Here is a 13,960-nt window from a genome sequence, read left to right as displayed (position 1 = left end):
AATACATGGCTCAACAGAGCTCGGACTCTCTGTCAGCCTGGCAACAGTGCTGAAGAGAAACCTGGGATTATTCTTATTCTCTTCTATCGATGATGAATAATAAGCAGTTCTAGCTTTACAAAGTGATTTCTTATACGTTATTAAACTATCTTTCCAGACTAATTGAGACTCTTCTAAATTAGAGGAACGCCACTGTCTCTCCAGCTTTCTTCAGTCTGCTTTAAAGCAGCTGTGAATTATACCAAGGAGCCAACCTCTTCTGACTGATTACCTTCCTTTTCAGAGGGGCAACATTGTCCAGTGTTGTACGCATTGAAGCTATAGTGCTGTCAACAGGAGAGTCAAGTTCTACTGGAGTAAAATGTAGGCAGCCGTCCTCTGTCATATCAGCACATGGCAGTGAAGAAAAGGGAGGGGACACTGTTAACTGTTCACTCTCAATGCCATAAGTCAAAGGTCAAGGGTGTGATTAAGGCAGTGAGTAGGTCTGTGAACACTGAGAAAATCCAATAGAGTCTAATATAGAATTAAAGTTAATATTTAGGCTGTCATTTTCAACATCTACATGAATATTAAAGTCACCCACTACAATGACTTTATCTGTACTCAGCACTAACTGGGATAAAAACTCTGAGAATTCAGACAGAAACTCAGAATAAGGGCCAGGTGGACGATACACAACAACAAACACAAGAGGTTTTTGTGATTTCCACTTTGGGAAAAACTGAGAATCAGAGATTCAAAAGAGCTAAAACTAATCTTGGGTCTAGGACTGATTAGTAACCCTGATCTGAAGATAGCTGCCACTCCTCCTCCTCTGCCTGAGGTTGGAGGAACGTGAACATTTGCTTGCTTCAATAATACAGATCAGAAATAAATGATAAGAAATAAAAAGGCTTTTTACCTAAATTTAAAATGGTATCAACATAATTACCTCCACAGATGTGTTTTCTGTTATATTGGGAGGAAATAATTGGCTTTTGTGACTTCAGAGTCTCTGAATTCTGTTTGCATCCAAACTTTTGAGGTGAAAAACATTCAGATTCACTGGATCTGATGATCAGACGCCACCAGATGTTTAACACAGCTGATAAAAAGCAGAGTTTATTAAATGCAGTGCGTCTGACAGACACCAGATGGCGCTGCTGGGTGAAGTTGGCCTAAACACAGCCAGCTGTTGGATCTCCTGGTCGGAACCAGCCTGAGTTGGACCACAGATCGGCAGCTGATCCGAATGTGAACTGAAACTTGTGTTTATTCATTCCTGGTTGGACAGACTTTATGTTTATGTGTTTATGCATTTAGCTTTTATCCAAGGCAGGTAGGGTAAGGCGGCCTGAGGACCCCTACTGGAGGGTTAGGGTATTTCATGCAGACTTTGTGGGTTTGGATGAAAATAAAAGATTGTTTTCCGGGGACTGGCTCCTTTGTTTGGGTTTAATCCTGCGGTCAGAGGTTTGCTGCATCCTTTGTTCACAGATTGTTTGGTGTTAAGAATAAAGGGACAAAAGACAAATGTTACATGTAGAGAATTGACCTGAAAATATCAGGAAAAACCAGGTTAAATCCTCAGAAACTGATACAGGAAGGGTGGTCTCAGAATATTAGCATCGATAGTGATTCATCTCATTTCACCACATTCAGGAAAGCTAAACAATGTAAGATAACACGCTTTCTTTCTTTCTGATGTGTTGATCAGAGCAGCAATAATCCAGAATTTATTCATTTCATAACAAACACTTTTTTCTTTACAGATTTAATCACATTTGTTGCAGTTATTTCTTCAGTAAAACATGCTGAAAACAGACTAAGAGTAACATTATCATCAGTTTTACGCCGCAGGAAGTGAAGAAGCTGCGGGGTGCAGTACCGCCGCCCTGCCACCGGAGGGCAGCGATGATCCATCTGATCTGAGGGCTCATGATTTATCCGACATCTGCTCGAGCTTCTAAAGTTCATCACTTCAGGACATTAAAAAGAAAAACTGCTCCTGATCAATTATCGGTACAAAGGAAAAAAAGGTATCCAGAGTTTCTTCTTCTTGTTATTGTGAATATCTGTGGCAGGAGACCCGAAATCATCCTCATTGACCCGAGGCTCCTCTTCATCTTCTGTGTTTTCAGTGCTTCATATCAGAACTTTAGTAAAACCATGGTTCCACACCCGGGTGTTTCTATAAGCCAGGGTTTGTTCCTGCATCTTTATTTGGATTTACTTTTCCCTACATCAGGCCTGTTGTATCCCTGGAGTTTCTCCCTCAGATCTGTGAGCCCTTAAAATGCACCTGTTTATCTTTCTAAACATACATGAATAGTTTTCACTTCCTTACTTCTGTTTGTAGTGTTCTGACAAGCGATGACACGCTTACTGTTGATGTTGGAGAGTTTCCAAAAGCCACGAGTTGTTTGTGAACCACAAGACTCTTCCACAGAACTTCAGCCGTTTGCTTCAGGTTCTTCCACAAAACGTTATAAAACATGGCCGTCGTGGGCAAACTAAGATTAATTTAACTGTGCTGCGGTTGACTTCCTGATTTAGAGAAAAGCTTAACAGTAAAAGGAGTAAAAGTAGAGCATAAACTATAGAAACTATACAACTGTAAACCATAGATAAGCAAACACACTTGGGAACTAAAGAAAATAACATATCAAAAGCATTTTATTATCATAACTTATGTTTTAAGGTGAGTGTCCTCCCTGCATGGACTGTATCTTACTGCTGTTAATGTTTGAGGTTGTGCTGAATGGAACAACATCACATACATAATTCAGTCTACAGAGTATTACAGTGTATCTACAGTGTATTACAGAGTATTACAGTGTATCTATAGAGTATTACAGCGTATCTACAGTGTATCTACAGTGTATTACAGTATATCTACAGTGTATTACAGTGTATCTACAGTGTATTACAGCGTATCTACAGTGTATTACAGTATATCTACAGTGTATCTACAGTGTATTACAGCGTATCTACAGTGTATTACAGTGTATTACAGTGTATCTACAGTGTATCTACAGTGTATTACAGCGTATCTACAGTGTATTACAGTGTATCTACAGAGTATTACAGTGTATTACAGTATATCTACAGCGTATTACAGAGTATTACAGTGTATCTACAGTGTATTACAGAGTATTACAGTGTATCTATAGAGTATTACAGCGTATCTACAGTGTATCTACAGTGTATTACAGTATATCTACAGTGTATTACAGTGTATCTACAGTGTATTACAGCGTATCTACAGTGTATTACAGTATATCTACAGTGTATCTACAGTGTATTACAGCGTATCTACAGTGTATTACAGTGTATTACAGTGTATCTACAGTGTATCTACAGTGTATTACAGCGTATCTACAGTGTATTACAGTGTATCTACAGAGTATTACAGTGTATTACAGTATATCTACAGTGTATTACAGAGTATTACAGTGTATCTACAGTGTATCTACAGTGTATCTACAGAGTATTACAGTGTATCTATAGAGTATTACAGTATATCTACAGTGTATTACAGTGTATCTACAGTGTATTACAGTGTATCTACAGAGTATTACAGCGTATCTACAGTGTATTACAGAGTATTACAGCGTATCTACAGAGTATTACAGAGTATTACAGTGTATCTACAGTGTATTTCAGTGTATCTACAGTGTATCTACAGTGTATTACAGTGTATCTACAGTGTATCTACAGAGTATTACAGTGTATCTACAGTGTATTATAGAGTATTACAGTGTATTACAGTGTATCTACAGAGTATTACAGTGTATCTACAGTGTATTATAGAGTATTACAGTGTATTACAGTGTATCTACAGAGTATTACAGTGTATCTACAGTGTATTACAGAGTATTACAGTGTATCTACAGAGTATTACAGTGTATCTACAGTGTATCTACAGTGTATTACAGTGTATCTACAGAGTATTACAGTGTATCTACAGTGTATTATAGAGTATTACAGTGTATTACAGTGTATCTACAGTGTATTACAGTGTATCTACAGTGTATTACAGTGTATCTACAGTGTATTACAGAGTATTACAGTGTATCTACAGAGTATTACAGTGTATCTACAGTGTATCTACAGTGTATTACAGTGTATCTACAGAGTATTACAGTGTATCTACAGTGTATTACAGTGTATTACAGTGTATTACAGTGTATCTACAGAGTATTACAGTGTATCTACAGTGTATTATAGAGTATTACAGTGTATCTACAGAGTATTACAGTGTATCTACAGTGTATTATAGAGTATTACAGTGTATTACAGTGTATCTACAGAGTATTACAGTGTATCTACAGTGTATTACAGAGTATTACAGTGTATCTACAGAGTATTACAGTGTATCTACAGTGTATCTACAGTGTATTACAGTGTATCTACAGAGTATTACAGTGTATCTACAGTGTATTATAGAGTATTACAGTGTATTACAGTGTATCTACAGTGTATTACAGTGTATTACAGTGTATTACAGCGTATCTACAGTGTATTACAGTGTATCTACAGAGTATTACAGCGTATCTACAGTGTATTACAGAGTATTACAGCGTATCTACAGAGTATTACAGAGTATTACAGTGTATCTACAGTGTATTACAGAGTATTACAGTGTATCTACAGAGTATTACAGTGTATCTACAGTGTATTACAGTGTATTACAGTGTATCTACAGAGTATTACAGTGTATCTACAGTGTATTACAGAGTATTACAGTGTATTACAGTGTATCTACAGAGTATTACAGCGTATCTACAGAGTATTACAGCGTATCTACAGAGTATTACAGCGTATCTACAGTGTATTACAGAGTATTACAGTGTATCTACAGAGTATTACAGTGTATCTACAGTGTATTACAGTGTATCTACAGTGTATTACAGAGTATTACAGTGTATCTACAGAGTATTACAGTGTATCTACAGTGTATTACAGTATATCTACAGTGTATTACAGTATATCTACAGTGTATTACAGTGTATTACAGTGTATCTACAGTGTATTACAGTGTATCTACAGTGTATTACAGCGTATCTACAGAGTATTACAGCGTATCTACAGAGTATTACAGCGTATCTACAGTGTATTACAGAGTATTACAGTGTATCTAGAGTATTACAGTGTATCTACAGTGTATTACAGTGTATCTACAGTGTATTACAGAGTATTACAGTGTATCTACAGAGTATTACAGTATATCTACAGTGTATTACAGTGTATTACAGTGTATCTACAGTGTATTACAGCATATCTACAGTGTATTACAGTGTATTACAGTATATCTACAGTGTATTACAGTGTATCTACAGAGTATTACAGAGTATTACAGTGTATCTACAGTGTATTACAGTGTATCTACAGAGTATTACAGTGTATCTACAGTGTATTACAGTGTATCTACAGTGTATTACAGTGTATCTACAGAGTATTACAGTGTATTACAGTATATCTACAGTGTATTACAGTGTATCTACAGTGTATTACAGTGTATCTACAGTGTATTACAGAGTATTACAGTGTATCTACAGTGTATTACAGTGTATCTACAGAGTATTACAGTGTATCTACAGAGTATTACAGTGTATCTACAGTGTATTACAGTGTATCTACAGTGTATTACAGTGTATCTACAGAGTATTACAGTGTATTACAGTATATCTACAGTGTATTACAGTGTATCTACAGTGTATTACAGTGTATTACAGTGTATCTACAGTGTATTACAGCATATCTACAGTGTATTACAGTGTATTACAGTATATCTACAGTGTATTACAGTGTATCTACAGAGTATTACAGAGTATTACAGTGTATCTACAGTGTATTACAGTGTATTACAGAGTATTACAGTGTATCTACAGAGTATTACAGTGTATCTACAGTGTATTACAGTGTATCTACAGTGTATTACAGTGTATCTACAGAGTATTACAGTGTATTACAGTATATCTACAGTGTATTACAGTGTATCTACAGTGTATTACAGTGTATCTACAGTGTATTACAGTGTATTACAGTATATCTACAGTGTATTACAGTGTATTACAGTATATCTACAGTGTATTACAGAGTATTACAGTGTATCTACAGTGTATTACAGTGTATCTACAGAGTATTACAGTGTATCTACAGTGTATTACAGTGTATCTACAGTGTATTACAGTGTATTACAGTATATCTACAGTGTATTACAGTGTATTACAGTATATCTACAGTGTATTACAGAGTATTACAGTGTATCTACAGTGTATTACAGTGTATCTACAGAGTATTACAGTGTATCTACAGTGTATTACAGAGTATTACAGTGTATCTACAGAGTATTACAGTGTATTACAGTATATCTACAGTGTATTACAGTGTATTACAGTGTATCTACAGTGTATTACAGAGTATTACAGTGTATCTACAGTGTATTACAGTGTATCTACAGAGTATTACAGTGTATCTACAGTGTATTACAGAGTATTACAGTGTATCTACAGAGGATTACAGTGTATCTACAGTGTATTACAGTGTATCTACAGAGTATTACAGTGTATCTACAGAGTATTACAGTGTATTACAGTATATCTACAGTGTACTACAGTGTATCTACAGTGTATTACAGAGTATTACAGCGTATCTACAGAGTATTACAGCGTATCTACAGTGTATTACAGAGTATTACAGTGTATCTACAGAGTATTACAGTATATCTACAGTGTATTACAGTATATCTACAGTGTATTACAGTGTATTACAGTGTATCTACAGTGTATTACAGTGTATCTACAGTGTATTACAGCGTATCTACAGAGTATTACAGCGTATCTACAGAGTATTACAGCGTATCTACAGTGTATTACAGAGTATTACAGTGTATCTAGAGTATTACAGTGTATCTACAGTGTATTACAGTGTATCTACAGTGTATTACAGAGTATTACAGTGTATCTACAGAGTATTACAGTATATCTACAGTGTATTACAGTATATCTACAGTGTATTACAGTGTATCTACAGTGTATTACAGTATATCTACAGTGTATTACAGTGTATTACAGTGTATCTACAGTGTATTACAGCATATCTACAGTGTATTACAGTGTATTACAGTATATCTACAGTGTATTACAGTGTATCTACAGAGTATTACAGAGTATTACATTGTATCTACAGTGTATTACAGTGTATCTACAGAGTATTACAGTGTATCTACAGTGTATTACAGAGTATTACAGTGTATCTACAGTGTATCTACAGTGTATTACAGTGTATCTACAGTGTATCTACAGAGTATTACAGTGTATTACAGTATATCTACAGTGTATTACAGTGTATCTACAGTGTATTACAGTGTATCTACAGTGTATTACAGTGTATTACAGTATATCTACAGTGTATTACAGTGTATTACAGTATATCTACAGTGTATTACAGAGTATTACAGTGTATCTACAGTGTATTACAGTGTATCTACAGAGTATTACAGTGTATTTACAGTGTATTACAGAGTATTACAGTGTATCTACAGAGTATTACAGTGTATTACAGTATATCTACAGTGTATTACAGTGTATTACAGTGTATCTACAGTGTATTACAGAGTATTACAGTGTATCTACAGTGTATTACAGTGTATCTACAGAGTATTACAGTGTATCTACAGTGTATTACAGAGTATTACAGTGTATCTACAGAGGATTACAGTGTATCTACAGTGTATTACAGTGTATCTACAGAGTATTACAGTGTATCTACAGAGTATTACAGTGTATTACAGTATATCTACAGTGTATTACAGTGTATTACAGTATATCTACAGTGTACTACAGTGTATCTACAGTGTATTACAGAGTATTACAGCGTATCTACAGAGTATTACAGCGTATCTACAGTGTATTACAGAGTATTACAGTGTATCTACAGAGTATTACAGTGTATCTACAGTGTATTACAGTGTATCTACAGAGTATTACAGTGTATCTACAGTGTATTACAGAGTATTACAGTGTATTACAGTGTATCTACAGAGTATTACAGTGTATCTACAGAGTATTACAGCGTATCTACAGAGTATTACAGCGTATCTACAGAGTATTACAGCGTATCTACAGTGTATTACAGAGTATTACAGTGTATCTACAGTGTATTACAGTGTATCTACAGTGTATTACAGAGTATTACAGTGTATCTACAGTGTATTACAGTATATCTACAGTGTATTACAGTGTATCTACAGTGTATTACAGTATATCTACAGTGTATTACAGTATATCTACAGTGTATTACAGTGTATTACAGTGTATCTACAGTGTATTACAGTGTATCTACAATGTATTACAGCGTATCTACAGAGTATTACAGCGTATCTACAGTGTATTACAGAGTATTACAGTGTATCTACAGAGTATTACAGTGTATCTACAGTGTATTACAGTGTATCTACAGTGTATTACAGAGTATTACAGTGTATCTACAGAGTATTACAGTATATCTACAGTGTATTACAGTATATCTACAGTGTATTACAGTGTATCTACAGTGTATTACAGTATATCTACAGTGTATTACAGTGTATTACAGTGTATCTACAGTGTATTACAGCATATCTACAGTGTATTACAGTGTATTACAGTATATCTACAGTGTATTACAGTGTATCTACAGAGTATTACAGAGTATTACAGTGTATCTACAGAGTATTACAGTGTATCTACAGTGTATTACAGTGTATCTACAGAGTATTACAGTGTATCTACAGAGTATTACAGTGTATCTACAGTGTATTACAGAGTATTACAGTGTATCTACAGAGTATTACAGTGTATCTACAGAGTATTACAGTGTATCTACAGTGTATTACAGTGTATCTACAGTGTATTACAGTGTATCTACAGAGTATTACAGTGTATCTACAGTGTATCTACAGAGTATTACAGTGTATCTACAGTGTATTACAATGTATCTACAGTGTATTACAGTGTATCTACAGAGTATTACAGTGTATCTACAGTGTATCTACAGTGTATTACAGAGTATTACTTACTCACACACCAGAGTAAGTCATGGAGTTCCTCAGGGTTCTGTGCTTGGACCGATTCTTTTCCCTTTATGCATGCTTCACTTTGCTCTCAGGTTGCAGGTTTCCTTGTGGTTCCCAGAGTTTCTAAAAGCAGAATGGGAGGCAGAGCCTTCAGTTATCAGGCCCCTAAAAGCAGAATGGGAGGCAGAGCCTTCAGTTATCAGGCCCCTAAAAGCAGAATGGGAGGCAGAGCCTTCAGTTATCAGGCCCCTAAAAGCAGAACGGGAGGCAGAGCCTTCAGTTATCAGGCCCCTAAAAGCAGACTGGGAGGCAGAGCCTTCAGTTATCAGGCCCCTAAAAGCAGAATGGGAGGCAGAGCCTTCAGTTATCAGGCCCCTAAAAGCAGAATGGGAGGCAGAGCCTTCAGTTATCAGGCCCCTAAAAGCAGAATGGGAGGCAGAGCCTTCAGTTATCGGGCCCCTCTCTCTATCCCTGGCCTGGTGTTACGGTTCTTATTGTCCCCTCTTTCCTGTCCTCTCAACAGCTGCAACTATAATCTGAAACAATGTCAGATTTGTACCTTTCCTAACAAATAAATTGAGACTCGTTTAATGTTGAACCAAATTTAATTTGGTTTGTTAGAAAGTGAATTTACCAGAACAGTTAAATAATGGCATTGAGTGGCTAACGTAGGAATAACCTTATGAAAAGGCCCAAATCCACCACATTAGATGTAAATCTCTTAGATTTTAACCTTCTTTTCTTTTGTCTAATTATTACAACAGAATGGAAACGTCCCAAATCGGTTTGCTTTGGCACCGTATTACTTTCTCTGAAGGTGTCTTCGGATGCATAGACCCTTAATTCTGTATTCTCACCCTCTAAAACCACACATCAGTCTTCTCCTGCTGGCCAGATAATGAACATATCATTACTGAGGTGCAGAAAGACGCCAGCGGGTCTCTACGTGAGGAGCTGAGCGTGAACCAGCCCAACCAGCCTGTAGGAATGCTGCTTTGAACTGTTGGTGACACCTCAGTGTCGCGCTTTCTTTTGATGCTTGAGTGAAACATTTACAGTAAACCTGCAGTAAATCAGGCGCTTTGACAGCTGTGCTGAGTCGGGTTAAGTTTGCACAGGGACCAGCTCAGTGGAAGTTTGGGACAATGCCAACAACTATCATGATTGGATGCCAAAGGGGGGGGGCAACGATCAGCTTCTGGGTGTAGAAACAGGTTCTTTAACAGCGACAGTATCACATCCAACAGGTTTCTGTTGGAGTTTATGAGCTCCATTGTGTGCAGCCTGCAAACAAAGGTGTGGCTCTGGGCTCCGGTGTTGAAAGATAAGGCGCTGTGGGCTGGGTGTGTGCTGAAAGAAGAATGGGGAGAGGTCCCAGGAACACCTGGCTGCCAGGTAACAAACGAGAGGCCGAAGTGCGGTTTCACCACCTTTAAACCGAGGTTATTCACGAAGGAAAGGTGACAGCAAAGCCTCACTGAAGCAGAGCTGCAGCACAAACATCTGCAGAAATCAAACTGTCATCAGTAAAGTTTTACTGTGTCGTTAGGCTGAAGGGAATCAGAAATGAATGTTAAACACAGACGTTTAAACACAATAAAACTGTAAAATGTGTTGTTTGAATGAAAGCTGCCTTTGTTTTTCAGCTGAATGTGACTTACCTGCATTCATCTCCAGAGACTCCATCACTGTCCTGCTGTTTAAACTGGACTCATATAACATCTGCAGCTCAAACATCTGCAGCTCAAACATCTGCAGCTCAAACATCTGCAGCTCAAACATCTGCAGCTCATCAAACATCTGCAGCTCAAACATCTGCAGCTCAAACATCTGCAGCTCATCAAACATCTGCAGCTCAAACATCTGCAGCTCAAACATCTGCAGCTCAAACATCTGCAGCTCATCAAACATCTGCAGCTCAAACATCTGCAGCTTATCAAACATCTGCAGCTCATCACACATCTGCAGCTCATCCAGAACGCTGCTGCCGGAGTTTAAACCAGAACTCAGAGACCTGAACACATGGTAAATGGTAAATGGACTTGTACTTGTATAGCGCTTTTCTAGTCTAGCTGACCACTCAAAGCGCTTCACTACATGCTGCATTCACCCCACTCACACACATTCATACAGCACGTCTTAGGACATAACTACATGCTTTCTAATCATTCACACACATTCATACCCCCAATGATACACTGGGGGGGGGCAATGTGGGGTTCAGTGTCTTGCCCAAGGACGCTTCGACATGTATCCTGGGGAAGCCAGAGTCGAACCACCGACCTTCCGATTGGTGGGCGACTGCTCTTCCTCTTGAGCTACAGCCGCCAGCTTTAAAGTCTTTACTCCGGCTTCCAGTCAGTCACAGAATAGATTTTAAAGCTGCTGATGGTTTATAAATCCCAGAATCTGTGATATGTTCAGAGAATATAAACCCAGCAGAGCTCTGAGATCCAAGGACTCGGGTCAGCTGGTCCAGTCCAGAGTCCAGACTGAACCTGGAGAAGCAGCATTTAGCTGCTGTGCTGCAAACAAGTGGAACAAACTGCCAGAGATAGGGTTAGGGTTAGGTTAGGTTAGATTAACCCAGAGATTAAACTGTCACCAAATGTTTTTAAATCCAGGTTAAAAACAGGTCTTTTCTCATGTGTCTCTGCATGAAATCTGCAGGATATCTGTTAACTTATCCAGACTGTTTTTATTCCTTTTATTTGCTTTTCTTTATATTATTCTATGTATTTCTTCCCCTTCTCCTTCTACTGTAATTAAAGCCCTTTGAATCCAAATAAAGTCGACTTTGAGTCTGAGATGTAGCTCTGGGCTTTTTCACCTTGGGGTGACCTTTAACCTTTAACATGCTAACTGAGGCCTGTAGAGTCTGAGATGTAGCTCTGGGCTTTTTCACCTTGGGGTGACCTTTAACCTTTAGCATGCTAACTGAGGCCTGTAGAGTCTGAGATGTATGACCTTTGACCTTTAACATGCTAACTGAGGCCTGTAGAGTCTGAGATGTAGCTCTGGGCTTTTTCACCTTGGGGTGACCTTTGACCTTTAGCATGCTAACTGAGGCCTGTAGATTCTGAGATGTAGCTCTGGGCTTTTTCACCTTGGGGTGACCTTTAACCTTTAGCATGCTAACTGAGGCCTGTAGATTCTGAGATGTAGCTCTGGGCTTTTTCACCTTGGGGTGACCTTTAACCTTTAACATGCTAACTGAGGCCTGTAGAGTCTGAGATGTAGCTCTGGGCTTTTTCACCTTGGGGTGACCTTTAACCTTTAACATGCTAACTGAGGCCTGTAGAGTCTGAGATGTAGCTCTGGGCTTTTTCACCTTGGGGTGACCTTTAACCTTTAGCATGCTAACTGAGGCCTGTAGATTCTGAGATGTAGCTCTGGGCTTTTTCACCTTGGGGTGACCTTTAACCTTTAGCATGCTAACTGAGGCCTGTAGAGTCTGAGATGTAGCTCTGGGCTTCTTCACCTTGGGGTGACCTTTAACCTTTAACATGCTAACTGAGGCCTGTAGAGTCTGAGATGTAGCTCTGGGCTTTTTCACCTTGGGGTGACCTTTAACCTTTAACATGCTAACTGAGGCCTGTAGAGTCTGAGATGTAGCTCTGGGCTTTTTCACCTTGGGGTGACCTTTAACCTTTAACATGCTAACTGAGGCCTGTAGAGTCTGAGATGTAGCTCTGGGCTTCTTCACCTTGGGGTGACCTTTAACCTTTAACATGCTAACTGAGGCCTGTAGAGTCTGAGATGTAGCTCTGGGCTTCTTCACCTTGGGGTGACCTTTAACCTTTAGCATGCTAACTGAGGCCTGTAGAGTCTGAGATGTAGCTCTGGGCTTCTTCACCTTGGGGTGAACTTGCTGGGACGTCCACTCCTGGGAAGATTGACAGCTGTCCTGAATGTTTTCCACTTGTGAATAATCTTTCTCTCTGTAGAATGATGGACTCCAGATAGTCTGGAAATGGCCTTATAACCCTTCCCAGACTGATGGGCAGCAGCAGCTGCTTCTCTGAGATCATTGCTGGTGTCTTTCCTCCTTGGCATCGTGTTAAACTGACAGAACTCCTGCTTTTATAGAGCTGCTCACACTGACTGAGGATCAATAATCAGAGCATTGATCAGTTAATCAGAGCATTGATCAGTTAATCAGAGCATTGATCAGTTAATCAGAGCATTGATCAGTTAATCAGAGCATTGATCAGCAGCTCCTGGCTGCTACTCTTAGTTCCTGTGGAAGCAGGAAGGGTTCACTTAGTTTTTAACTCACTGCTCCTGTTTTATCTCAGTTTTTGCTCCATAAATAATGACTCAGTCTGATGTGTCTGAGCTGTTTTTACTGAGTTTTATCACCTGCTGGGGACCAGATGGTTTTATTATGTCCTGATATAAAACCTGGTTTTAGATTTCAGTTTTAGATGAGAACAGATTCACTGAAACTTCTCTCTGATCCTGAGCTGCAGGAGGCGTCTGTGGAGAGGAAAGAATCCTCCATCAGAACCAGGAAGAAACCTCCATCAGAACCAGAACCAGGAAGAAACCTCCATCAGAACCAGAACCAGGAAGAAACCTCCATCAGAACCAGGAAGAAACCTCCATCAGAACCAGAACCAGGAAGAAACCTCCATCAGAACCAGAACCAGGAAGAAACCTCCATCAGAACCAGAACCAGGAAGAAACCTCCATCAGAACCAGAACCAGGAAGGGTCCATCTGTACATGGAGAGCAGAGGGGGAGAGGTGCATCATGGGAGGCCTGTTCACAGTGTTTCAGCTTTACTTCCACATCATTTACATTGAAACTCATTTATAACTTTTCATTTTAAGGTTTTTACCTCAAACACGAGCCCAGAGACCTTCAGCTCCTGATAGAGACAGATGTTCAACTTTCCCCTGCAGCCGGAGGCCC

At 38.7% G+C, this 13,960-nt stretch overlaps 1 protein-coding gene across 1 annotated transcript in view; it reads left to right on the top strand.

Annotated features, from left to right (window-relative positions):
- LOC140272703 (keratin, type I cytoskeletal 13-like) overlaps positions 1–13,960 on the top strand; it is a 35,065-nt gene that overhangs the window by 17,957 nt on the left and 3,148 nt on the right. The window lies entirely within an intron of this gene.

The sequence above is a fragment of the Leuresthes tenuis genome, unplaced genomic scaffold, assembly GCF_036924035.1.
Source record: "Leuresthes tenuis unplaced genomic scaffold, fLeuTen1.0.hap1 SCAF_17, whole genome shotgun sequence".
NCBI classification, from domain to species: Eukaryota; Metazoa; Chordata; class Actinopteri; order Atheriniformes; family Atherinopsidae; genus Leuresthes; species Leuresthes tenuis.
The sequence above is the reverse complement of the archived record's forward strand: the minus strand, read 5'-3'. Positions and strand labels throughout refer to the sequence as shown.